This window comes from Balaenoptera ricei, chromosome 16, assembly GCF_028023285.1.
Source record: "Balaenoptera ricei isolate mBalRic1 chromosome 16, mBalRic1.hap2, whole genome shotgun sequence".
NCBI classification, from domain to species: Eukaryota; Metazoa; Chordata; class Mammalia; order Artiodactyla; family Balaenopteridae; genus Balaenoptera; species Balaenoptera ricei.
In genome coordinates this window covers 9,783,973-9,808,935 of record NC_082654.1, presented here as the reverse complement: position 1 = coordinate 9,808,935, position 24,963 = coordinate 9,783,973, and the positions used below count along the sequence as shown (strand labels likewise).

Genomic DNA, 24,963 nt, shown 5'->3' with positions numbered 1-24,963 from the left:
GATTTTATCTATCGCAGAACTCTGCCTTCTTAAAGAATATCCTATCAAAATATTTAAATACGTGAAAAGTAGGAGTTATGGTCAATTGAATTCAGTGCTCTGAATAGTAGAATAATTTTGAAAATTAAATATTGCTAATGAAAATTAGATCACCTTTCAAATTTTCTTTGAAAATTACTATTCACATGAGATAAAATTCCTAGACCAGAAAAGGAAATATGTGAGAAGACAATCTTCCTCTTTCCCTCCCCCATCCAGCCCAGAGTCTCCACCCCTCCCTGGTCCATACCTCCCTGGAGGCAAGCACTGTCATTAGTTTCTCCTGTGAATTTCCAAAAAGAGTCATTAATTTGTATATCATAATATAGTATAGTATGATTTTCTCAGGACGTAGAATTTATATACTATACATAATGTATACACACGCAAATTTATACCCTCCTTTTTTTTTTTTGACACAAATGGTAGCATATTAGACACACTGTTCTGCACCGAAATTTTTTTCACTTAATGATGTATCTTGGAGAGTTTTCAGTGTTGGTACATAAAGAGCTCCCCATCCTTTCTAAAGGTTGCTTAGTTGTCCATTGTATGGTTGCACGTTTAATTCATTAAATACTGATGGATTTTTTAGATAGCTTTGCCATTTAGAGTTGGTTTAACAGTCTTTGCTCATTTCCCCTTTCCCGAGGGAGCATACTGACATTTCCAAAAAAGACAACTTGATTTTATGAGGTCGGTAGAAGCTGATGATGACCTGTGCCATTTACCAAAAGCACTTCTAATTTTATAGCTTTTTCCTTTTTTTTTTTTTAAGGCTGCTTTGTTTTGAAAAGTAGCCAAAATATAGAACTGCCCCAAGTAAATTAAACTGCAGCCTGGGGCAGTAGAGATTGGCTTCAGATCCCAGATAAACTTAGAAAAACAGAGAGCTGCGGGCTCCCGGTACCTGCAGGCTCTCTGCCCCTTGTCGTCCTCCCTCTGGGCTGCAGAGGCTTCTGGAAAGCTGCCGCCTGGCCTGGGTCAGATTGCTTACACACTGCTCCCTCCCAGGCCAGCGTTCCCAACCTTAAGCCAATGAACATTTATAGAACACTTTCATGTGATCCTGGGAAGACAGACCGCGGGCGGAGGGCACTGCTGAAAAGTCGTAACATCAGGAAGAGAGGGCCTTTCCCCCTTCTCTGCCCCTCATGCTAAGAGGATACTGGGTAAGTAAGCCTCAGATTGGTGGCTTTATTCCTTTGAGCGACGTGTACTTTAAACTGGTTTGGCTACTGAGATTAGAGGGATAAATGCATTTCTTTCTTTCTTTTTTTACCTTATAAAGGGAAATTGAAGGCCCATCTGTGCTCTTTCTTTCCCCCCTTCTGATTGTCTCCTAAGCCACATAAACTGTATTTTTTCTTTCCAATAAGTTACTGTTTGCTTTTGGTAGGATAAGTCCCCATTAATCTAGACCTTCGTCTCTTCCCTTGTAAAATAAGTTTGGGGCTAGGTGGTTACTGAAATTTCTTCTGGCTTCTGTGATGATTCTGCCCATGGCAAACTGGACTTTCAAGTATTTATGAGTCTGTGTAACGATGATTTAAGACAGCCCTAAGGGCCTAAGACAACAAGACTTTATGGCAAAAAGTTATTTTAAAACTGGTGATGCTGTTGATTTTGACATGTTTGCACAGTGTTTCTCTAGACTCACACAAGTACCTTTTCAGACCTCTTTCTGATGTCGTGGTTGCCACCTTAAGCTGCCATGTGATCTCGACAAAAACTGAGTGTTTCTGAGTTTGACTTGGTGTCGGTTATAACCGAATCTTCAGATCACACTGAAGTAAGGCAGTGAGCTAAGCCTCGTGAGAGAATCCAGCAGTGAAGTTAAACACAGTGGAGTGTGAGTGTAAGTGAGTGAGTGTGTGTGTGTGTGTGTGTGTGTCCTATTTCATAGCATGTTCCGTGCAACAGAAATGCATAGACTGAAATTCTTTATCCCACTTACACCACATATAGTATAGTGTGTAAGAGCTGTGTTTGTGTGTATGGCGAGGGCAAAGCTCCTCCCGGTTTTAGCCTCTGCTCCCATACTGGCCCACCGTCCCTTCCAGTGGATACCTGTTGGCTCCCTGGGGTTTTTCCTGCTCTCACGTCCAGCTGACAGTGCCCTGTTGCTTCCCTCTGCCTCTTCCTGCACAGACGTCGAAAGCAGGTGGGTCTTGTTGGTGGTTGAGGTTCAGAGGAAACCTTATTATCCAGTTTTGTTGTGAGTGTCCATAGGTTTTCAGTTTTTCTATCCAATTGCTCTGTCTGTTTATAGGCGGGGATTTGGGAAGATCTTAAAACTCTGCTGCCACCATCTTCCCAGAATTCTACTTGGCAGGTTTTTAATTGCAATCAGGGAGACCAGCTGGCTTCTGCAGGACCTCTAACCGGTAGTGATGAGGGTCTGGCCCCGGAAGCCAAGGGAATGGGGAGGAAGGGGACAAGGAAAGAGACAGCAGGAAGAAAGAACCCAGAGGGCTTGGTGAGTGTATATTGGAGAGACAAGAGGAATGAGGCAGAGGGAAAAATAAGAGATAATCATCCATTCCTCCAATTCATTCAGCAAACATTTAAGTGATCCCCATGTACCAGACCCTGGGAATAGTGGAGGGAAGGAGGGAATAGTTGTACACTCCAGTCACATAATCCAGGCCCTCATGGAGCCCCTGGGCTAGAGGGGAGGCAGAGACTAAGCAAGCAATCACCATGCGGTGCAGAATTACCGTTAGCGTCCCAGGGGATGCGGCTGAAAGAACACGATGCTCTCAATGGAAATGGGAAAGTCAAGAGAGGGGTTGGCTTGAAGGAGAAAGATATCAAATGTGCATTTTAAGAGTTTGAGTGACTGTGCGTCATCCAAGTAGAGATATCCATCAGAGAGTTAAAAATGCGGTGGGCATAGGAGGGAGAAGTCAGGGCTGGCGTCTAGATTTGGAGTCTTCTGCCTGGGCTCAATGGAGGAAGCTATGGGAACCCATGGAATCTTCCTAGGGGAAGACCGGGTCGGAAGACCAAATCCCAAATCTCACGAAATGCCTTTACAAAGAGGGGAAGAGGAGCGCTGGAGAAGTAAAAAGAGAACGAGATTTTGCAGCACCTTTTAGAAAAGTCCTAAGTGGAGAGAGTTTGTGAGGAGGGTGGGGTGACGGCGTCAGGTGCTGTGGAAATGCTGGAGGGTGAGGACTGTGAAAGGGCCAGAGTGCAAAGGTCATGGGCGACTTTTGAGTGTGGTTTCAATCAGGGAACGCTTGGTTGCAAGACACAGAAGCTCATTCAAAAAGAGAAGGGGGGATTAGTTGAGAAGACATAGCTCCGGGTTGTAGCAACTCTTTTCACCCCTACTTCTCAGCTACCACCTGCTTCATTTTGGTCTGAGGGTGGACCGGTCTCTGCTGGGCTCCTCGTCCCCCTCCTCCCTCAGGTCAGCACACGCAGGCTCTGGGGCGTCTCTGGCACTGATCTAAGCCCCCATTCTTCATTACCGCGTGGCTTGTGGCTTCCCTCATTGACTTCAAAGCCCCTATCAAATAGCAAGAGAGAAAATCTGATTGTCCCAGCTTAAGCCAGAACCAAGCCCTAGTCCAATTAACAGTGTCTGGGAGGTGAGTTGGTGTGGTGGACCAAGACTGCTCAGCCAGTGGAGGGTGGGAAGGAGGGGAGAAGGATGGAAGAGTCGTTTTCACAACAAAGGACAAGGGACAAAGGTAGGCCCTCGAAAGTTGCCTGCTTAAGTGTGTGATTTCACAGGTGTAGAGAAGTGAAAGCTGGGTGGCTATGAGGAGTGCTACCACCCGCAGGCAAGGATGTAGATTTAATGGGCCAGGGCATGCTGGGAGTGGCTCCAGGACAAATGCAATTGACCAGATTGTGGAGTATTGGCCAGCAGAAAACCAAACTCATTATGACGCTCACCCTGGTCCAATGCTCTGATTCTCGAGGAGATCACAAGCCCAGGTGAGATGTGTCCATCTCAGCGCAAGAGGTCCCATCCCAACACCAAAGGCAGGGCGTGGGGGCCAAGACTCCACGTGGTGAAACAACAAAGGAGCAGCCAGACACTGACCAGGAACCTAACAGAGGAAGACGACACTCTGTGGGCTTGTCTGCACCCTTTGAGGGTCCCTGAACAACCCACGACCCTTGTCCTAGGGCTCTTAATTCAGCTGTGTTCAGAAGAGGTGCATATCAGTATGTTTTTAGAATCCTAGCCTGGTAGGCAAGTTTGTGCATGTGTTTCAGTCTTGGGAAATGCCCGTGTGCAGCAGGGGCAACTCAGGATAGTTACCGCTTTGCCAGCGTTTCCTAAATGTTAATGAAGATGTTTAAAATTGACACAGTGGAGAGAGTCTCTGGGATGAGTGGGTGCTCTGAGTTTGTGACCTAAAAAGGGGAAATTCTGCTCCACACTCAAGCCAGGGAACAGCCTTGGCTGAGCTCTGTGCCAGAAGTGGTGCCAAAGAATTATAAAGAGATTAAACCCAGCAGCGCAGGCTGATGTTGTTCTAGTAAAGAGAGCTAACTTTCTGTAGTCAAGCTGCTTACATCTGTATGAAGTTCCAGAATGACTAAAATTGGTTGTGTCTCAGTGTTCTGGGGTTCCCAGGAAACGTCCAGGCTCTAGCAAGGACCAGCCACCCTCTGAGTAGTTGCCTTTGGTGCTGATCAAATCCTGAGTTCCAAGACTTCGACCATGAAGGGTTATTTCATCCTGGTTGTGCTCCTTTTGTGTGAAAGGACTGTGAAGGGTTTGGATATGGGTGAAGCCAGAGTGATCATTTATCAGTGGGGCCATGTTTCTCATTTTGAGGAGACATAATTTTGTAAGTGACTCTATGGGTTCAAAAAACATGGCTCTGGGAGTTCCCTGGTGGTCCAGTGATTAGGACTCCACGCTTTCAGTGCCAAGGGCCTGGGTTCGATCCCTGGTCAGGGAACAAAGATCCCACAAGCCGCGTGGAGCGGCCAAAAACAAAAAACAAAATTAAACTAAACCAAACCAAAAAAAAAAAAAAAAAGAAAAACAACCCATGGTTCTGTATTCACTTCTGGTCACGCCAAAAACCATTCCTATGACTATGCTTCTGCTGAAACATATTCAGGTTCAAGTTAGGATCTGACAACGTTATTTTGCATCTCGTATTTCATAGCAAACAGATGAGACAACTCTTGAATCCCGTCAGTCACAAGATTATCCTCTTACATGTTCCAGTTCCTTGAAGAACATATGGTGAGGTTGTTGTTTGCATCACCTGGTGGGAGCGTCGCTATTTGACTTTTGTTGGGTGTGCTTTCCTCTCCCCCAATACCAGCCCGCTTTACTGCCCCAGGACTGTCAAAAGATTGAGATGTTTTTGCGAATGCCTCCTTCTCATTTAGCAAAAACAAAGAGATTCAGGTGGACTTATTTTGGTCAACGTGTTTGAGGAAAATGACCCAACTGCAGATGTGAACCTTGGAGAAACAACTAGATAGAGAAGGAACAATGCCCACAGGCGATTATTAGTACCAGAGCTTCTTGTTTGGAGGCAGATCCTAGTAGTAGGAAATTTAGGAAGTTTGGCAGATTTATCCTTTGGCAGATGTGTTTATACATGGCAAGGTCAGTCCTCAAGCCCAGGTTCTGGAAGCCAGGTAGTGATCAGATACACAATACTAGGAACCAACCCAACATGGATGGGAGAGAAGGGCTGAACTAGGACTTGGGAAACAACACTAGGACTTAGAGGTCCATTGGAGGCACTGGGTCCACATTTGAAGTTCAGCGAGGAAATTTGGTTTGGAAAATGCAAATCAAAAGTAGCCTAAATTACTGGCAGGTCAACTTGATGCATGCTTAGGAAGGGATGACCTGATTCCAAAGCTCACCATGGACAGGGCAGAGATTGGCTCAGCCAGAACTGGCTGGAGAACTGGAGGGGACCCCAGTAACACAAGAAGGAGGAAGGATTTCTTTTCCTCCCTCCCACTCTCTCTCCTTCCCTTCCTTCACTTTTTATTATGGACTTTTCAAGCATGCACAAAGGTGAGGAGAATATTATAAGAATCCTCATATACCCATTACTAGTTTCAATAATTACCTACATCTGGACAATCTTATTTCATTTATTACTCTACTTTCCATTAATGTCTGCCCCTCCCCCAACAGATATTGTTTTCAAGCAAATCGTTCCATCATTTAATCAGTGATATTTAAGTATGTACCTCTAAAAGATGAGGGTTCTTTTTAATATGTGTATAATGATAACATTATTATCATGCCTAAAAAATAAACAATAATTCCTTAATATTAAAAATCCTGTCAGTATTCAAATATCACTGATTGTCTCATTTTTTAAGGTGGTTTATTTCAGTCAGGATCCAAACAAGAACCATAAATTTTTTTGGGTTGATATATCTCTTAAGGCACTTTTCTGTTCCACCATCCCCTGCCCCAGGTTTCCATAGTCCTCCTATATCATCTGCTATATACGTCCTCCAGAATTTTCCTGTCTTCCACCATTATATCTCTCTATATTTTTTGTCTTGCTTGTAAGAGTTATTTTTAAGTCCTTGTTTGCTACTTCCAACTTCTAGGACATCTATGTGTCTGCTTATATTGATTACAGAGAGGGAAAGAGGAAACTAGAACAAGCTCATTGCTATAGGTAAGAGGTGGGCGTTAAAGGCTATTTGGCGGGGGGGATTCTCCCTCTTGATTATTAGTCCTGTTTTCCTGCTTCCTCACATATCTAGTTGTCTGTTATTGTGTGTTGGGTATTGTAGTGATATCTGTAGGTACTGGATTCTATCCTCTTCCTCTAAATAGTATTGTATTTTCTTCTGCAGGCAGTTAAATTACTGGGAGATTGCCTTGATCATGTGGAGGCTTAGTTTTAGACCTTGTTAAGGTAGGTCTATTTTGATTTAGCCCTTATTCCTAGAGCATAATCCTTAGTCCTGAAATATAGTCCTTATTCTCAAGGTGTGGTTCTTCCAGGGTTTCAAAGAGAAGCTTGAGGTATTTACCAAGCCCCTCTAATTCCATGGGACTTGAACTCCAAACTACCTTCTCTGCACCGGCCAGCTGCTGAAACCACTTCTCAGAGCTTTCAGCTTCCAGCCATTCCTTTTTCTTGAGCTCCTTGGAGCTCACCCTGAGGATGTGCATTTTAGGAATCAACCAGAGACTTGAGGGGAATCTGTGTGCAAATTTTGGGGCTCCCCCTCTGTGGCTTCTTCCTTTAAGAGCTTCCCCCCTCAATTCCAGCTTCTCTGGCAGGCTCAAATTCCGTTTCAACTTAGCAACAGTGCAGCTTTCTGCTTGAGTTTTGGCCCCCATTTATCAAATAGATTGGGGAGTGCCCCCATAGAAAAAGCCAGTTAAATATGCTCTTAAGTGTTTTTTAATCTCTAAACATAGAGATTCCTCTCTCTTTCTCGTACTATCTCCCTTTCCCTTGCAGTTATTTGTTGAGGAAATTGGGTCATCTTCCTGTAGAATTTCCCACTCTTCAGGTTTTGCTGATTGCAACCCCGTGGTGACATTTCTCTATTCCCTATATTTCCTGTAAAGCGGTACTTAGCTCCTTAGGTGCAGAGGCTTGATCAGATGCTTTTTTATTTTGTCAAGGATACTTCATAGGTGATGCTCTGTACATCCTACATCACACCAGGTGGCATTTAATGTCTGTCTCTTTTTTTGCTATGTTAAGATTGATCAATGAGTCCAGATATTCTCATCCTTTATAAAGTTTCCCATCAGCTTTTCACTTAATGCTGTTTGCATTGAAGAATATCACCTTACATTTATTATTTCATTAAGGTTTGGAAAATGGTGACTTTGTAATTCTATTACTACTTCTTCATTTATTAATTGTGATTTCTCTATAAAGAAGTTTCTATCATCAACTATTTGGATATCCTGAAATGCAGTTTGTCTGGAAAGTCAGGGTCTATGCTTGATTATTTATCTTTCTTGATTGCCTAGAATTCTTGAAAGGTGACCAATGAGCTTTGTTTAGGGAAGGAAGAGTATCATTATGAATTCATGGAAATTAACGTATTTGATGTCTTTCAACTCATTGCAGTCGTTCTTTTGATCAGTTCCTGGAAATCCCACTTGTTTGTAGTATGTTATTTTCTGAATGTGGTGCTAGAGTTTGTTTGCTAGTATTTTTAAAAAAAATTTTTGCAACAATATTCATGAGTAATATTGATATGCAGCACTCCCGCAGTGATCCATTTTTTATCAGGTTTAGGAATCAGTTTATTATTCATTAAAAAAATTAAGAGTTTTTTATTTGCCTTTACAATGCCTTGGAGTAATTTATAGAGCATTGGGACTATCTGATCTTTGAAGGTTTGGTAGAATTCCTCTGTGAAATCAACTAGCCTGGTGCTTTTTTGTGGTATTGTTCTTTATAAATTTGTTGTTTTGTATGGAAATTGGTATGTTTAAGTTTTCTAACTCTAATGAAGTCAATTCGGTAACCTGAATTTCCCTAAGAAATTATCCATTTCATGCATTTTTTATTTGCAAAGAGGTCTGCAAAGCAGTCTCATAATTTTAAAAATTTCTTCTGTTACAATGGTTATTTCCCTCCTGTCATTTTTTGTTTTGTATATTCATGCTTTCTCCCTTTTCTTCTTGATCAAGTTAGCTAGTAATTTTTCTGTTTCATTAATTTCTTAAAAAACTACGATTTTCATTTGTTCATTAGATTGTTCATTTTTCTATTCTTTACCTCATTACTTTCTACTTTTGTCTGTATTATTTTCTTCTTTGTACTTTCCGTAATTTATTTTGCTTTTCCTTTCCTAGTTTTTTGACTTGGAAATGTAATTTGTTATTTCCCTCATTTTATTTTCACTGATAAATATGTTTAGTGCAATGAATTTTCCTCTGACCCCTGCTTTAAATACACCCCTGTTTTCTTACTTAAACTTTCACTCTCTGGTATATCAGGACTCAACCCCGCCGCCCAATAACCTTTAATGCCCACCTCTTACCTATAGCAATGAGCTTGTTCTAGTTTCCTCTTTCCCTCTCTGTCTTCTTCAGTTTTTTAGATGCATTATTTCTACTTTGTTAAATCAAATGACGTTTGTACATTAGTCTTCCATCCTTGCCCTTCCATCTTTGTTTTAGTCTTAGATGTATATTTACTTTTTTTTTTTTTTTTTTAATATTTCCATTCCCCCCTCCCGGGGGACAGACATCCCCAAGCCCTGAATTTTTTTAATTAATTAATTAATTAATTAATTAATTTTTGGGGCTGTGTTGGGTCCTCGTTTCTGTGTGAGGGCTTTCTCTAGTTGCGGCAAGCGGGGGCCACTCTTCATCGCGGTGCGCGGGCCTCTCACTATCGCGGCCTCTCTTGTTGCGGAGCACAGGCTCCAGACGCGCAGGCTCAGTAGTTGTGGCTCAGGGGCCCAGTTGCTCCGCGGCACGTGGGATCTTCCCAGACCAGGGCTCGAACCCGTGTCCCCTGCATTGGCAGGCAGATTCTCAACCACTGCGCCACCAAGGAAGCCCAACTTTTTTTTTTTTTCTGGCCATGCTGCGAGGCATGTGTGACCTTAGCTCCCCGACTGGGATGGAACCTGGGCTCCCTGCAGTGGACGCACTGCTTCCTAACCCCTGGAGTGCAGGGAATTCCCTATTTACATATTTTTAAATCCTTATCATCAGTCCTTTTGCTAAAGTTTTCCCAGTCATCACTGGGTTAGATGAAATATACATCATCTAGGAGATTCCCTGGAATGGAATCTGATGGAAATAGAATTCAGTAAGTTATTACATGTTGAAAATTGTTTTCCTCTAGCCTTGATATATGAAGAAGAGCTTGGCTGAATATAAAATCCTTCATCCACACTGTAGTTCACTGGGTTTTTTAAAATGCTACTCCATTGTTACTTTGCTTTGTGTATTGATTTTTTTAAATATGATATGAATCTTATTCTTTTGGCATTGTAAGTTATTTGGTATTTCTCTCTGGAGGTCATGAGAATTTTATCTTTTATCTTTGAAATCTAATAGTTTTACTAGGATATGTCTTGGAATTGATTGTTCTGGATAAAATTTCCCAAGTATTTAGTGAGTCCTTTCAGTGTGTAGATTTGGGTATTTTCCTATTTCTGGAAAGTTTTCTTGCTTAAAAGTTAGAAATATTAGCTCTGCTTAATTTTTTTGTTTTTATATCAAGGACTCCAATAATAGGGATATTATTTCCTCTTTGTCTCCCATTTTCATATTTTCTCTCTGACCCTATTTGCTTCTTTCTTATGTCATTTCTCATTCTCTTCATCATTTTCCTGATTTTCCTCAATACCCTCTATTAAATGTTTATTTGAATCTCTTCTCTCTTGGGTGCCTTGTAATTTATTTATTTCGGAGGTAATTTAACTGTTTTCTATTTCTTTCCTGAGTCCAATCAACAGTCTTCTCATTTCTCCCTGATTTTTGTTCGTTGCATTTTTGAATTTCTGATTCGAGGTATTTTGCATATGCTTGAATGCTTATTTAAGAATATTTAATTCTGTTTAGTGTATTGACTTATAATTTAGTTCTACTTAGCTTTTTGAGGGTGTGGGAAAGATTTTCCCCAGGTGATACGTATAAAATGTTGTCTCCTGATTATTTTTCTTTTTTTTTTTTTTTTTGCAATAGCTCTGTATAGATTTGTTGACCTTCCTCTTGTCCATTTTTATAGCATTGGGATGCTCTGCAGTATTCCTGGGTGAATAGTGCCCTGTTCTGTCTGTAGAGAGTCCATGTTTGGTGGGATAGGGTGGGGGAGTTTTTGTGAGTCCTCTGATGTTGTGGTTCTCTTTTTCTTGTCAGGCTCTAAATTTTCTCTTTTTCATTCTTTTCCCCATTCAGTACCCAGTTGCCATAGAGTGCGTCTCCTGTGGTTTTTGCTTTTTTTTTTTTTCCTGCCCCAGAGCAGTGCATTTTGAAGTGCCATGAATCATACCTGTCTCTTTAAATGTCCTGTGCTTTGAGGCCCTGCCCCTGTAGGCCAGGCTCTGACCTGCTCAGGCACTTTTTTTGGTATTTTATGACTTAGGGTGGACTTAATCATTCTGACAATAATTTCAGATCAACTTAAGCTTCCTTCTTCTGTCTTCTCTACCGTTTTTCTAGTATTGATGAAAAAACTAATCAGTAGTCAATCTGAGAAAGAAATGGAAAATTTTGTTCCAGTCACACTGAGGATTATAACCTGGGAGACAGTCTCTCAGAGAGCTCTGAGAACTGTTCCGAAGAGGTAAAGGAGGAGGCCAACATATATGTGATTTTGGAGAAGGATGTGTGTGCAATCAGGCACACATTTCAGTGGAATTTTGCTGCTAGCCAGAGAAGCAGACATCTTAGTTAATGGTTTTAGTGCTTTTCTAAGTATGGGAAGATGCAAGAATCCAGGTTCATAAAAAATTTCTCCTGAAAATATCTAACTATTTGAAGGCCTGTTCTGTCAGTTCTCCCAGAACACAGAGTGCCTCATCCTGATCTTCGCCCTGAATTCCTTTCAGGGTGTCTTGTATGTAGCTCAGTGACTGAGATGGCTAATGACTTGATTCTTGTAGAACTGGATGGTGGGCAATGTTTTTTATTTTATAATCCCTTCCCTTTTGGAAGCACCTTAATGCCTCCCAAATTAGGCATTTCATGGCTAATTTGTCCCACTGCACTAGGAATGCTCATTCTTAGGTCAGGCAAGGATTTTGTTGATAGGCCACTCGATTCTCTATTACTGGACTGGGCCCTGTTAACAGTAGCCAGAAACCTCTGGGTCGCCTGTCCTACTAGTCTGTTATGGTCCAGGAAACGGTTCCCTCTTGTTTCCTCTTCCCATATCTAGAAGTAAGACTATTACAACCGTTGGTCTTATAGAACTATATATTTGGTCAATCGTTTCAAGTCGCCATGTCTTCGTTAATTTTATCTGAGGTTCAGTCACACATTTGGTAAAGCAAGAAACAATAATCTTGTAAAATAGACAGAATACAAGTAATATAGCTAGTGACATTAATAAGGTCTTAACTAAGTATTTAAGCTAAGAACTTCCATTAAGTGTGGCCCAGTACCTCCCCAGGAGCTCTGACCGGTCGGTTCTGCACCAATCTCTATCTTTAAGGGAAATGATATATCGCATTGTTCATAAAGTTCACCAAAGACGTCTACACATACAAGGCCAGTGGTGGGTCATTGTAACCCTTTACAGGATTGACAAAGGAATGTTATCTTCTAAGGAGTTACATGGCTGGCGCCAGAAAGAGAAAAATTGATCTTTATGGTTGAGCAGGTATTTCTGCCATTGTGGGGTGAGGATCTGCCTAAGGCATAATGCAGATGCACGATGCACACCAGAGGGGAGGGAGGGGGCCCAAACAGACAGAGAAATTTTTATGTTTAAATTTTTCTTATCTTGCCTTAAAAGCTGAATTTTTATTTCATCACTAGGTTACTAGGTCTGTCTGCGGTTTTCACAAAGTTCTGTGGTGGGGTGAGGGTGGGAACATGAAGAATTGTGCTCCAGGGCTGCCTGACTTTTCTCTTTTTATTCACAGTTATTTTGAAGAGTGCTTAAATGTCTCTGTCTTTCTTCCTACCGAGGGCCTGGTTTTTTGTTTTTTGTTTTTTTTTTTAACATCTTTATTGGAGTATAATTGCTTTACAATGGTGTGTTAGTTTCTGCTTTATAACAAAGTGAATCAGTTATACATATACTAGGGCCTGGTTTTTGAGTACCTTTTCTTTCTCCTTCTCATTGTTTTATTTTGTTTGCAGAGGAAATATTGGGAGGCAGATGGCTAGGATGCCGCTATTGTTTTCAGCTACCACCAAAGCTAACTTAAAAACAGGAAAACATGATTAAGATGTTCTTTTTGTTCTTCCTGAAAGAATGGTACTTAACAAAGTCTTATTTATAAGGACTTTTAAATTATATAACTATTGTTATCCTTAATTTTTTAAAGATAAATTTACAATAAACTTGTCTGAGGAACAGAGTTTTTTAAAAGGTATTTTCTTTCTTTCTTTCTTTCTTATTTATTTATTTTTACTTTGGCTGCGCCAGGTCTTAGTTGCAGCATGCGGGATCTTTAGTTGTGGCATGCGGACTCTTAGTTGTGGCATGCATGTCGGATCTAGTTCCCCAACCAGGGATCACACCCAGCACCCCTGCACTGGGAGCGTGGAGTCTTACCCACTGGACCACCGGGAAGTCCCCTTAAAAAGCTATTTTCGGGACTTCCCTGGTGGCACAGTGGTTGAGAGTCCACCTGCCAATGCAGGGGACACGAGTTCGAGCCCTGGTCTGGGAAGATCTCACATGCCGTGGAGCAACTAAGTCCGTGTGCCACAACTACTGAGCCTGCACTGTAGAGCCCGTGAGCCACAACTACTGAGCCCACGTGCCACAACTACTGAAGCCCACGTGCCTAGAGCCCGTGCTCTGCAACAAGAGAAGCCACCTCAATGAGAAGCCCGCATGCAGCACATGAAGAGTGGCCCCCAGCTCGCCGCGGGCCACTAGAGAAAGCCCGTGTGCAGCAACGAAGACCCAATGCAGCCAATAAATAAATAAATAAATAAATAAAAACAAAATAAAAAAAGCTGCTTTCTATTTTACATAATAAAATTGCCTGATGTTAGCTGAAACTCTCTCTAAAGCCTAATAATTACATTCGCAAATTCTTAATATGTCATATAGAAGGCAAATATCTTCAATTTCTTAGTTCAGCTCTAATACATGATGCATACGTATTAGTATCTTTGGCTCTGATGTGGTTGGCACCAATATCCCATCTACACTCAAGATCTCTGTCGTGTTGTTTGTGTTGAAACAGCCTTCCCGCACCCCCAATTCCATCCTCCTTCCACCCACCCCTTAGCCCACAGTTCCCAATTAGGTTGATGCTGTATTTGATTTACAAAAATGACAGCACAGTTCAGCTTTTGGATTCGAACTGATGTCTGAATTTTTGTGGGTTTCAACAGCTTGTTTTCATAAGAAATAAGTTTTGCTAATGCCCAGTCTGCAGAGAACGACTATATGGAAATTGTGAGAAAGGGGAACCTTATATTTAAATGTATCAGCAAATATCTGTTTTGGCAGAAAAAAGAGAGACCCCATTACTGCAAATCAATATGCAGCTTCACGTTTCCATTTTGGGCTAAGGGTCTATGCATGGTTTGTAACATGGGATGCTCAGAGAATCATCCTCAGAGAGCTATGGGGCAATGACACTTAGTCTGGCACAGACCAAGGTGACACTAGTGGTCACCAGTCAAGTGGCTGTTCTTGTAAATTGTCGTTTCACTGCTGCAGAGGGATTTGATCCATCTATCAGTCCTCCCTCATGTGGCATCCTTTGTGATGTCTTCAAGATCTTCAAGACGGCCAGCCAGAGGTGGGTGCAGCTTGGTATGAAGGAAAGTTCTAAGGACCCTCCAGGGGAAATTTTATCATTTAGCTTTTACCATGTAATAAACCACCCCAAAACTTGGTGGTTTACAACAATAACCACTTAGTTAGCTTCTGATTCTGTGGATTGGCAATTTTGGCTGGACTCAGCTGTGGTCCCTCACGTGTCTGTGGTCACCTGTGGGCTGGCTAGCTGACCACAGCTACCACTCATCAGTCATGACGATGAGAGAGGATGCTGATTCAATGCAGTCCCGGAACAAGGCAAACTTAGGTTGGCGCTTGAGTAGAGGCTTGCAGCCCAGTCTAAGATGATGGTCCGTAAAGTCAGCTAGATCGTCCATGCTGGTCCTCAGGCCTCACCACTGGCCATTGCCCAGCCCATGCCTAGCTGTAGTCACTATTGTCCAGAGCCGTTAGTTCAGCTCTCATGGAATCATGGGTGGGATCTAGACTATGGAGCAATAGAAATAACTTTCCAGTGATCCAGTATACCTCTCTCCAGAAAAGATGCCTCAGGACGAAGTGAGTTTCCCATCACTGGAGGCATTCAAGCAGAGATTCCATGATTATTCACAGGTTCTGGTTTAGAGTTGCAAAACCTGGAGGGCATCACCACCACAGGTACCTGGCCTCTGTCCCAAAGAACCAGATTCCAGCTCATGAACTAGACCTTTCAAGACCTGTCTCAAACATTGTAGGACGTGATTGCCAGTGGAGACCCCAGGTCTCCGCATTTAAAAAGCAGCACAGGACGGCAAAACTCGCTTCATACAAGAATCCTCCGCTCTCCATCCTGACTGCTTGTTCTGGCACAGTCCTTGCCCCCATATCTGATCCTGCCAACCTGATGGTGCCCCGAAGTTCATCTCCCATTCATAATTCTCTGGTTTCAATACCTTCCTGCTTGATCTAACCTACGGCAGGTTTATGCTAAGCCCTACCCACCTCACTCTATAACTTCCTCCACTATCCCAGGCGGAGACAAGTTATACAAAATGAGAAATGTATTTTTAAACAGCTAAAACTTGGAAACAACTTAGTATCCACTGCAGCTATTAAATATGATGTTGTAGCCATGGGGAAATGTTTCTGATATGTTACTGTTAAATGGAAAAAAAGAAGCAGTTTCAAAAAGAGCATAAACAGTATGTATGATCTCCAAATTCATTTTGCGAGTTTTATTTAAGTTTATAAATATATGCTTACCCCAGGTGTCAAATGGGGTCTCCCTGACCTTTTAGACTCAAGCTCAAGTCCATGACTGGGGATCTCCAAAGTCCACCCCCAGATTTCTGTGAATTCCCAAAAGTTTATTTTACACTCTGGTCTCCTCTACATTCAGGTTCCTACTTTATAGTGTCTCTGTTCCATATTGTATTGTCCCAAATAAGAATAAAGTGCAGCCCTTTCTTCAAGTTCCAAAGCCCCAATCCCAGCCAAAAACCAAACAAAGCAAAACACAGTACTAGCGAAGCATTCATGAATGTAGTGTGAAGATCTGTGGGGAGAGAGGAGAGCTTTGCAGTATAAGAACCGAAAACAACTTCAAAATGCCATTAGGCATTCTTGTTGTTCAAAAGTCCTCGGTACCTCATTTCAGGGGAAGTTCCACCGGCCCTTTACCTTATCATCCTCTATCTCACACCAAAGCCCAGATTCATCTCCTCCAGCCCCCAATTCCTTTCTCTGACCCTGTGACCTCTTCTCTGACCTTTCCACCTGTGGAACCAAACCCCAAGTACTCTCATTTCCCGTGAGGAGCAATGTAACCAGCTCCTTTTGCTGAGCTTCAGCTCCTGCCAATACTTGCACCTACACAGATTACATCAAGTTCCTTTCCTAAATGAAGACTGTTCCTTCCCAAGAGGAATTCTGTGCTAGGCTTAAGAAGCCCAGGCTAGCCTGCCAGAGGATGAAGGAGAGCTGAGAAGCTCTAGCCAACAGCTGAGGCTCTTTACATTTGGGCCAGTCACCTAAGCTCTCTGGCCTTAAGTTCATCACCTATAAAATGAAAGCCTTCGATTAGGTCACTGCTTCTCCACCGTAAGCCAGTGGCCCACTGCTGGGCAGACAGGTTACAAGATTTCGATATCCTCAACTCTTGGTGTGGCCAGGTGGGGCCTGGGCAGTGGATGAGCCATACAGCAGCCTTGTCCCAAGTCAGGGGCTGTATTAATGTGACTGTATTATGTGTGTCACAATGTGAAAAGGTTGGGGAGCCTTATAAGTTAGAGCTGTAGACCCTCCCAATTCTAATAGCTCGTGATAGAGACTGACATCTGGGTGACAGAAGGTCCAGGTTGTGATTGGGTGAGAGCTTGTTGTTGGTGATGCGGAATCCTAAGCAACTTCTTTTTTTTTTTTTTTTTAATTTATTTATTTTATTTATTTATTTTTGGCTGTGCTGTGTCTTCATAGCTGCGCGGTCTTTCTCTAGTTGCGGTGAGCGGTCTTCCCATTGCAGTGGCTTCTCTTGTTGCAGAGCATGTGCTCTAGGCACGCAGGCTTCAGTAGTTGTGGCACATGGGCTCAGTAGTTGTGGCTTGCAGGCTCCAGAGCATGGGCTCTAGAGCGTGGGCTCAGTAGTTGTGGCGCATGGGCTTAGTTGCTCCGCGGCACGTGAGATCTTCTCGGACCAGGGCTTGAACCCGTGTCCCCTGCATTGGCAGGTGGATTCTTAACCACTGCGCCACAAGGGAAGCCCTAAACAACTTCTTATTAAATTTAAAGCTGATGATGGATTGAACTCGCTTTACTCATTCATTTAACTGAACACATATTTATTGGGTGCCAGTGCAGAGAGTCGTGAACCAGGAGAAAGAAGATTTGTATCCCAGTTCTGCCAGCATATCAGCCACGGTTAAGTCAGAAGACAGAAATGTCCCAGTTATTTTAACAGAGAGAATTTAATATAAAGGATTGTTATCTAGGTAAATGCAAAGGCAAAAGGCAAACTCTACAGGATGATGGAAGGTAGCCACTGCAGGAAGTAGTTATCACACTTAGGGCTTAGGGAGCAAAGAGAAGTGGGAATTATTACTTAGGAGCTTGGAGGGGGTGCCCCACAGCAGGGAACCTCAGACCTCTGTGGAGGGGTTTGCAGTCAGCTGGGGCTGATGTCCATGAGGCTAGCTCTGGACATGGGAGAATGGCAAACTGGACCCCACTGCTGGCCCGGGAGGGAATTGTTGCTGCCACAGGGGAGAAGTGAGGTTGGGGCGATGCTCCCAGAAGCAGGAAGCAGCCAGGAAGGAGCGTGCCCTGCTTCCTCCTTCCTCCTCTGGCTTCCGCCTTCCCCTGGCAGAGCCTCACGAGGCGCTGTTGGCAAAGCAGAAATGGGGTTTTCAGAGCCTCCCAGCATCTGAATGTAGTGGGTTTGGAGCTGAGAAATAAGAACTTAATAACTGACCTGGCCGCTCACCAGCAGTCTTGTGTCTGATCTCTACGGCGTGAGAGCAGGTGATTTCTAAGTTCTGCGAGAGTGGACTTTTCACATCAAAGTTTCTCGGTGCCCTCGGAGATGGGAGAGGAAAGAAGACAAGCGGCTAAGGGGAGAGTGTGAAGGAAGAGTTGTCATTTCACTTAAACCCCCTGGAGCAGCCAAGTCCACGGTGCTCACGAAGGGCCCCTGCCGGAGCAGAAAGCAGGCAATGTCTCTTAATAAATCCCTTTCCCAGGCTACGGGTGTTTGTTTGTATTCAAACAGGAACATGATAACAGAGCTATAAGTAGCTCCGTGCTCAGCCGTTCAAGGTAGGGAGTTAGAACAACTGAATTCAGCCACTGGAGGGAGAAGCTGAGGCCTCCTGCCTGCCTGGGATGAGGGTTGACGCCATCTGTGGGAACAGCAGCTGACTTAGGTTACTGGGTTTGTCAAGCAGCCAAAGGAACTGCTGGGTCAGGTGAACCTGAGCTCACCCCCAGAGCAAGCATAACCTCCCAGTTGGTGCCCCCCATATCCTCAGCTGACGCAGGACCTGAACGGCTGGAGGCCACTGTGACTGGAGAGCAATGCCATGCAGGAAAGGTGGGTCTCATCTGATCTTGCTGGGCTGGTCTGGAGGCGACTCCGGAGCCTGCAGAGGCCTTGTCAGGGGAGGCTGCCTGTTGGAAGCAAGCCTGTCTGAGTCCAGTTCTGGTTCCAGCCCTTGCTTGCTGTGGGAGGATGGGTAGATCGTCTCTACCCTCTGGCCTCGGCTTCCTCATCTGTGCTGGAGAAGATGATCTCCACGCTGCTTCCAGCACTAACAATCGAAATGACTCAACGCGGAAGATTCCAAACGTATTTTAAAACAGATACATTTTCCTCATGTACAGAAAAAGGGTTTTTAAGATAGAGAATTAAAAACCCTGAATAGAAAACTCGATGAGGTTGTCTGATGTGTCAACACATCCCAATAGATTGCTCACAGGGCAGTGGGAGTTTGGCTGCAAAACCTCTCTGAGCCCACGTGTTACCGTCGATGAAACGGGGCCTGCGTGATCTCGTCTTCGCTTCCGCAGCATCTTGTACCTCCCGCCCCGTACACAGCAGGTAAAATGCGGCATCGGCTCAGACACCACAGTCTGGGTTCTGAGCCACGTCCTCCACCCACAGGCTGCGCTGCACAGTTTAGCTGCTGTGCTCATTCTCCCGGCTCCATCCCCTCCTCTTTCAGACTTGGCTCCAGGCCCTGTTTCCCCAATGTTTCTCTTGGCTCCTCTCAGCAATGCTTCTGGCTACCCAGCCCCGTTAGGCTATCCCAGCCTTGGTGGTTCATCACCAGCCCAAACCTTACCTCCTTCCCTCTTCTAGATCAGCGAGGGGGATCCATAAGCTGGAGCCTTCCCAAGCAGCTTCAGTTGCCAACAGCTAGAAACCCCATGCTCTGCTACAGAGGTAAGTGAACGAGCGATAAAGGCAGTCAATTACCTTTGAACACTTGCCAAAAGTCTTCCAAGGCGGCAGCATTTCATTGTTCATCGAATGCCAGGGTTGGGGCCATCAGACTCCAGCCTTCCTTTTCCTCTCTCCTGGGCTTTGCCCATGCGACTTGACCTCTCTGGGTTTCAATTGTTCATCCATAAAAAAAGAAAAAACCTACCTCATGGCTTTGCTGTAAGTGCAAGAGAACACAGGGACCTCAGGCTTGGCACATAGAAAGAGCTCAGTATTTATGGAATAGACACGTAAGTAAATGAATGAATCAAAGACTGCCCAGTTTATATTTGCAGCTGTGATGATGTGACGCCAATACACCAGCTGAAAAATAAAAATTCTCCCAAACAACTATCTTTTAAAATGAATTTTATATTTGAATCTACTGGAGACTAGGTTGAGGTTTAGCTGGCTGTCTAGACTCTGTACACAGAACAAGTGGGTAGAAGAAACCTTTGTGGATTCAGTCTTGCTTGTGGAAAACCCCCTTGAATTAATTAGAAGCCTAAACCATGGATCATTTTTGAAGAAGTACAGTTTCATTTGCCTGGGGATATAGAGCAACTCTAGCTAAATTAACATCGGACGCCCAGCAATGGCCAAGTAGAGGGACAAGATTGGAATGATGTGTCACTTGCCCAGCAAATATTTCAATGTAAGTTGCTTGGTCCAAGTTCTTGAAACCGTGAACTTCTTATTGAGCCTATGTTATAAATAGTCTTCATCAACATCTGTTTCTTTCAGTGCACAAGTCAGTTTAGCTGATGTACTGATTTCTAATCAGTAGCATCAGAATTCATGATTTTTCTGAAGGGATAAAAAAGAAGGCAACCTAATCTTTGTTTCACTGTGGGATTTGCCTGTTGGGGGCTCCAAAGAGACCTACTGCCAGTAGTAATATAATAGCCAACAATTTATCTAGTGCTTAATCTATTGCAAGAGTTTTATGGAAATTATCTCACCACAGTCATATGATGTACGTATTGTTATGATTCCCATTTTATTTTACTTATTTATTTTTTGGCTGCATCGCGCAGCATGTGGGATCTTAGTTCCCCGACCAGGGATGGAACCCCTGCTTTGGAAGCGCGGGGTCTTGACCACTGGGCCTCTAGGGAAGTCCCTGATTCTTATTTTAGAGATGGCAAAGCTGAGCACAGAGAAGTTAAACGATTTGCTAAAGTGTATACATCAGGTGGGTGGTGGAGTTGGCGTTCACAGGGCAGCGGTCACAACCCTATCCTCCCTCCGAGGGGAGCTTGTCCCAGAGACAGTTGAAGGAATTCACATACACGTGCGTTTAGCCATCTGTGGCGGGAAGTGGAAACCTGGTCACTTGCTGGATGTCCAGCTTGGAAGAAAACAGCATGAAGAGAACGAAGCCGATCGGCCGCGAACACATGTAGACAGTGGTAAGACTGCTGTTGGGGTCCCGTCAGAGGAGTGCCTCCAGGAAAGGGGGTCTTGACTAAGAAGTATGGACATTCTGGATTCCGTGGTGCCCGGCTTCTGGGCCTGTCCCCTGTGCCTGGGAACTCTATCATTATAAGAGACAGAGCACTAGCTCCTGGGGTGGAAGCTGAAAAGTCTGTGTATTCATTCGCTCTCTTCCCCAGCGGCAGTGGCAGCCTCTGGTGCCCGTGGTGTCCAGGACAGCAGTGAGTGATGAGACAGGTGTCAGCGACGGTGCTCAGTGTCCAGCAGCCATGGTAGTGGTGGTCCAGGGGCCAGTGGTGGCAGCAGCAGGCGAGGCTGCAGAGCTGCCTGAGGCAGTGGTCCCTGGAGGGCATTTCATTGCTGAAATGTACACAACCGAAAACTGAACACTGAACATTCCCCACCTTCAAAGTCCTTACCCTTACGGGACTCTGCCATTTTGGTTGGCCATCCTCTCTCCCTCCTTCGCCTCTCTCCTTGGGAGTGAGCCCCCGACTCTCTCGTTCTCTTTGTCAGGGTTTTTTGCTATGTTTGCTCCCCTGTTGAAGACTTGCTTGGGACCTTTCTTCATTCCCATCTGGCTCATCCAAGACATTTTGTTTGGAAAGATTCTCTTCCCTAGAAAAACTCCCTTTTGATTTTGTGATGGGGGGACGGGAAGGGGGCGAGGGTAGGCAAAGTTTCTTGTTTCTTATCCCTTTAATCTTCGATTTTATGGAAATCTAGTGTTAATAAACACAAAAGTAGTCGTTTTCAAGCTTTTTTCCCCCAGTAGATTTATTTTTTCAAACAATATCTTATGCAGAATCTCAAGATATGAAACATACTCACTTTTAAAAATTGAGTTGAAACTCACATAACACAAAATTAACCATTTTAAAGTGAGTAATTAAGTGGCATTTGATACATTCACAATACTGGTATCTGTCTCTCTGGATTTACCTATTCTGGACATTTCATGTCAATAGAATCACACAGTATGTGACCTTTTGTGTCTGGCTTCTTTCACTTAACATATTTTCAAGGTTCATCCAAGTTGTAGTATGTCTCAGAATCTCACTCCTTTTTATGGCTGAATAATATTCCATTGTATGGATAGATCACAATTTGCTTATCCATTGTCTGCCGAAACATACACACTTCTGCTCTGTTTGAACTAGAAGTGGGGCACTGAGATCCCCCTCCACATCCAACTTTCCCCTCCAAGGAACTCCGGACACTCCTCTGAGCTTGGTAGGACATCTGGTCTCCAAGAAACCTTTGATGAAGTGCTAACTTTTTTCCCTGGAGGGGCTGCACCCTGTGGCAGGTGTAAGGAGCTTCTGCAGAATGAATGAAAGACTCTGCCACTACAAAAAATATATGTATATATATTGAAATTGACTGCATTCATGCAAAAGAGTGGCTAATTGTTAACGACTGGAATCCAGAGGGGAAGGAGGCTGCGAACAGAGTGGTCTTTGGTGGCTGCCTTTCTCCAGTCCCGCCTGAGAGCCGCAGGGCCCCCTCCACCCTGGATGGGCAGGTCTGCCTACCAGCGACCTGGGCAAGCCTGCTGCTTTGTACAACTTCACTTGTTGAAACTCAAGCCACGCCTGGGTAAGTACATTCTGCACACACCAAACCATAAACAGGTGCCAGACTGCTGCGTCATCATGTTTCCACAAGTTTTCTTTGTCTTTCCGTATTATTTACGGCAGAATTTTCCCAGGTGCAAACAGGAAGCCCTTGGAGGTTTTTCCTCCTCTCTAGAAAGAAAAGTTTGTCTCTAAAGCATAAGGGCAAGCGAGTGACTCATGACACCCCTGCTCCGGGAGCAGGACAGTCCTGTTCCCCTAGGTGCGGCCAATCAGATGACAGGGGCCAGTTTTAGTTTGGATAAGCCTTTTCTGAAAGGAGCCCTGCTAATGTACTAACAGGAAAATCCTCTGCATGAAAGGCCCTGGCCTCAATGGGCTGGGAAATGCTGATTGCACGTTTGTGTATTCACTGCGGCTCTGCTCTGGCTCTGCCCAGGTATGATGTGCAGCTGGTTTGTGTCAGCCTCGTGGGTGGAGACTGTTTGGGCTGTTTGCCCAACTGGTTGAGGTGGGTCTGGGCCTCTGCTTAGACCTTGCTCGCTTCTGAATGGTGGAGGAGAGAGTCAAGTTGCTGACACGCAGACTTTCCAGGGGCCTCGGCCTCCAAAGTCACAGACCGTCCCTGACTGTAAGTAGACGGCAGAGTCGTACAGAGCGGTACTTCCTCTCTGGTCTTGAGGAAGCCCGAGGAGGGCAGTTCTAAAGGTCACCAGGAGAGAGTTTTGAATGCAACCAGGCCTTCCCTCGGGGGTTTTGAAATTTACACTGAGTCAGAAGTAGTTTTAAAAGCCAGTTTAAAAATCTAGCTCAAGTGTTCTGATTCTTAAGAAAATTATTGAATTTTATTTGGTGGATGAGTTTCAAAAATTAATGTTACATCGAATCACGTGTAGTTCCAGCCGCATGTGGTTCAGCCTGGCAGGTACGAGGAAGTTATGATAATGGATAAGGGCACAATGATTGTAACACTCAACATTATTTCCTAAGGCATAATTTTGCAAATGAACAGAAAAAATAAACTGAAGTGATTGATTTTAAATAAATGAAAATTTTTACATTCTGTAAGTGAGTATTGATTCCTTTTTTTTTTTTTGGCCATCTTATAAACAGCAAATGGCAGAAAGGATTGAGCAATTACAACTTTTTTTTTTTTTAACATCTTTATTGGAGTATAATTGCTTTACAGTGGTGTGTTAGTTTCTGCTTTATAACAAAGTGAATCAGTTATACATATACATATGTTCCCATATCTCTTCCCTCTTGCATCTCTCTCCCTCCCACCCTCCCTATCCCACCTCTCTAGGTGGTCACAAAACACAGAGCTGATCTCCCTGTGCTATGCGGCTGCTTCCCACTAGCTATCTATTTTACGTTTGGTAGTGTATATATGTCCATGCCACACTCTCACTTTGTCACATCTTACCCTTCCCCCTCCCCATATCCTCAAGTCCATTCTCTAGTAGGTCTGTGTCTTTATTCCCGTCTTGCCACTAGGTTCTTCATGACCCTTTTTTTTTTTTTCTTAGATTCCATATATATGTGTTAGCATACAGTATTTGTTTTGCTCTTTCTGACTTACTTCACTCTGTATGACAGACTCTAACTCCATCCACCTCACTACAAATAACTCCATTTCGTTTCTTTTTATGGCTGAGTAATATTCCATTGTATATATGTGCCACATCTTCTTTATCCATTCATCCGATGATGGACACTTAGGTTGCTTCCATGTCCTGGCTATTGTAAATAGAGCTGCAATGAACATTTTGGTACATGACTCTTTTTGAATTATGGTTTTCTCAGGGTATATGCCCAGTAGTGGGATTGCTGGGTCGTATGGTAGTTCTATTTTTAATTTTTTAAGGAGCCTCCATACTGTTCTCCATAGTGGCTGTATCAATTTACATTCCCACCAACAGTGCAAGAGTGTTCCCTTTTCTCCACACCCTCTCCAGCATTTATTGTTTCTAGATTTTTTGATGATGGCCATTCTGACCGGTGTGAGATGATACCTCATTGTAGTTTTGATTTGCATTTCTCTAATGATTAATGATGTTGAGCGTTCTTTCATGTGTTTGTTGGCAATCTGTATATCTTCTTTGGAGAAATGTCTATTTACGTCTTCTGCCCATTTTTGGATTGGGTTGTTTGTTTTTTTGTTATTGAGCTTAATGAGCTGCTTGTAAATTTTGGAGATTAATCCTTTGTCAGTTGCTTCATTTGCAAATATTTTCTCCCATTCTGAGGGTTGTCTTTTGGTCTTGTTTATGGTTTCCTTTGCTGTGCAAAAGCTTTTAAGTTTCATTGGATCCCATTTGTTTATTTTCGTTTTTATTTCCATTTCTCTAGGGGCTGGGTCAAAAAGGATCTTGCTGTGATTTATGTCATAGAGTGTTCTGCCTATGTTTTCCTCTAAGAGTTTGTTAGTGTCTGGCCTTACATTTAGGTCTTTAATCCATTTTGAGTTTATTTTTGTGTATGGTGTTAGGGAGTGTTCTAATTTCATACTTTTACATGTACCTGTCCAGTTTTCCCAGCACCACTTATTGAAGAGGCTGTCTTTTCTCCACTGTATATG

General features: G+C 43.5%; 1 protein-coding gene across 19 annotated transcripts in view; it reads left to right on the top strand.

The window, feature by feature from the left end:
- Positions 1-1,114: 1,114 nt before the first annotated feature.
- The window catches only part of TACC2 (transforming acidic coiled-coil containing protein 2), a 205,509-nt gene continuing 181,660 nt past the window's right edge, over positions 1,115-24,963 (top strand). For 17 of the 19 annotated variants that reach the window (XM_059899304.1, XM_059899311.1, XM_059899300.1 and 14 more), the window contains exon 1: positions 1,115-1,211. The gene's annotated coding sequence lies outside the window, so the exon portion shown is untranslated. Of the gene's footprint in view, positions 1,212-19,245; positions 19,330-22,954; positions 23,014-24,963 lie in introns of those variants that run through there. The other 2 variants (XM_059899293.1, XM_059899294.1) reach the window with 2 other exon arrangements.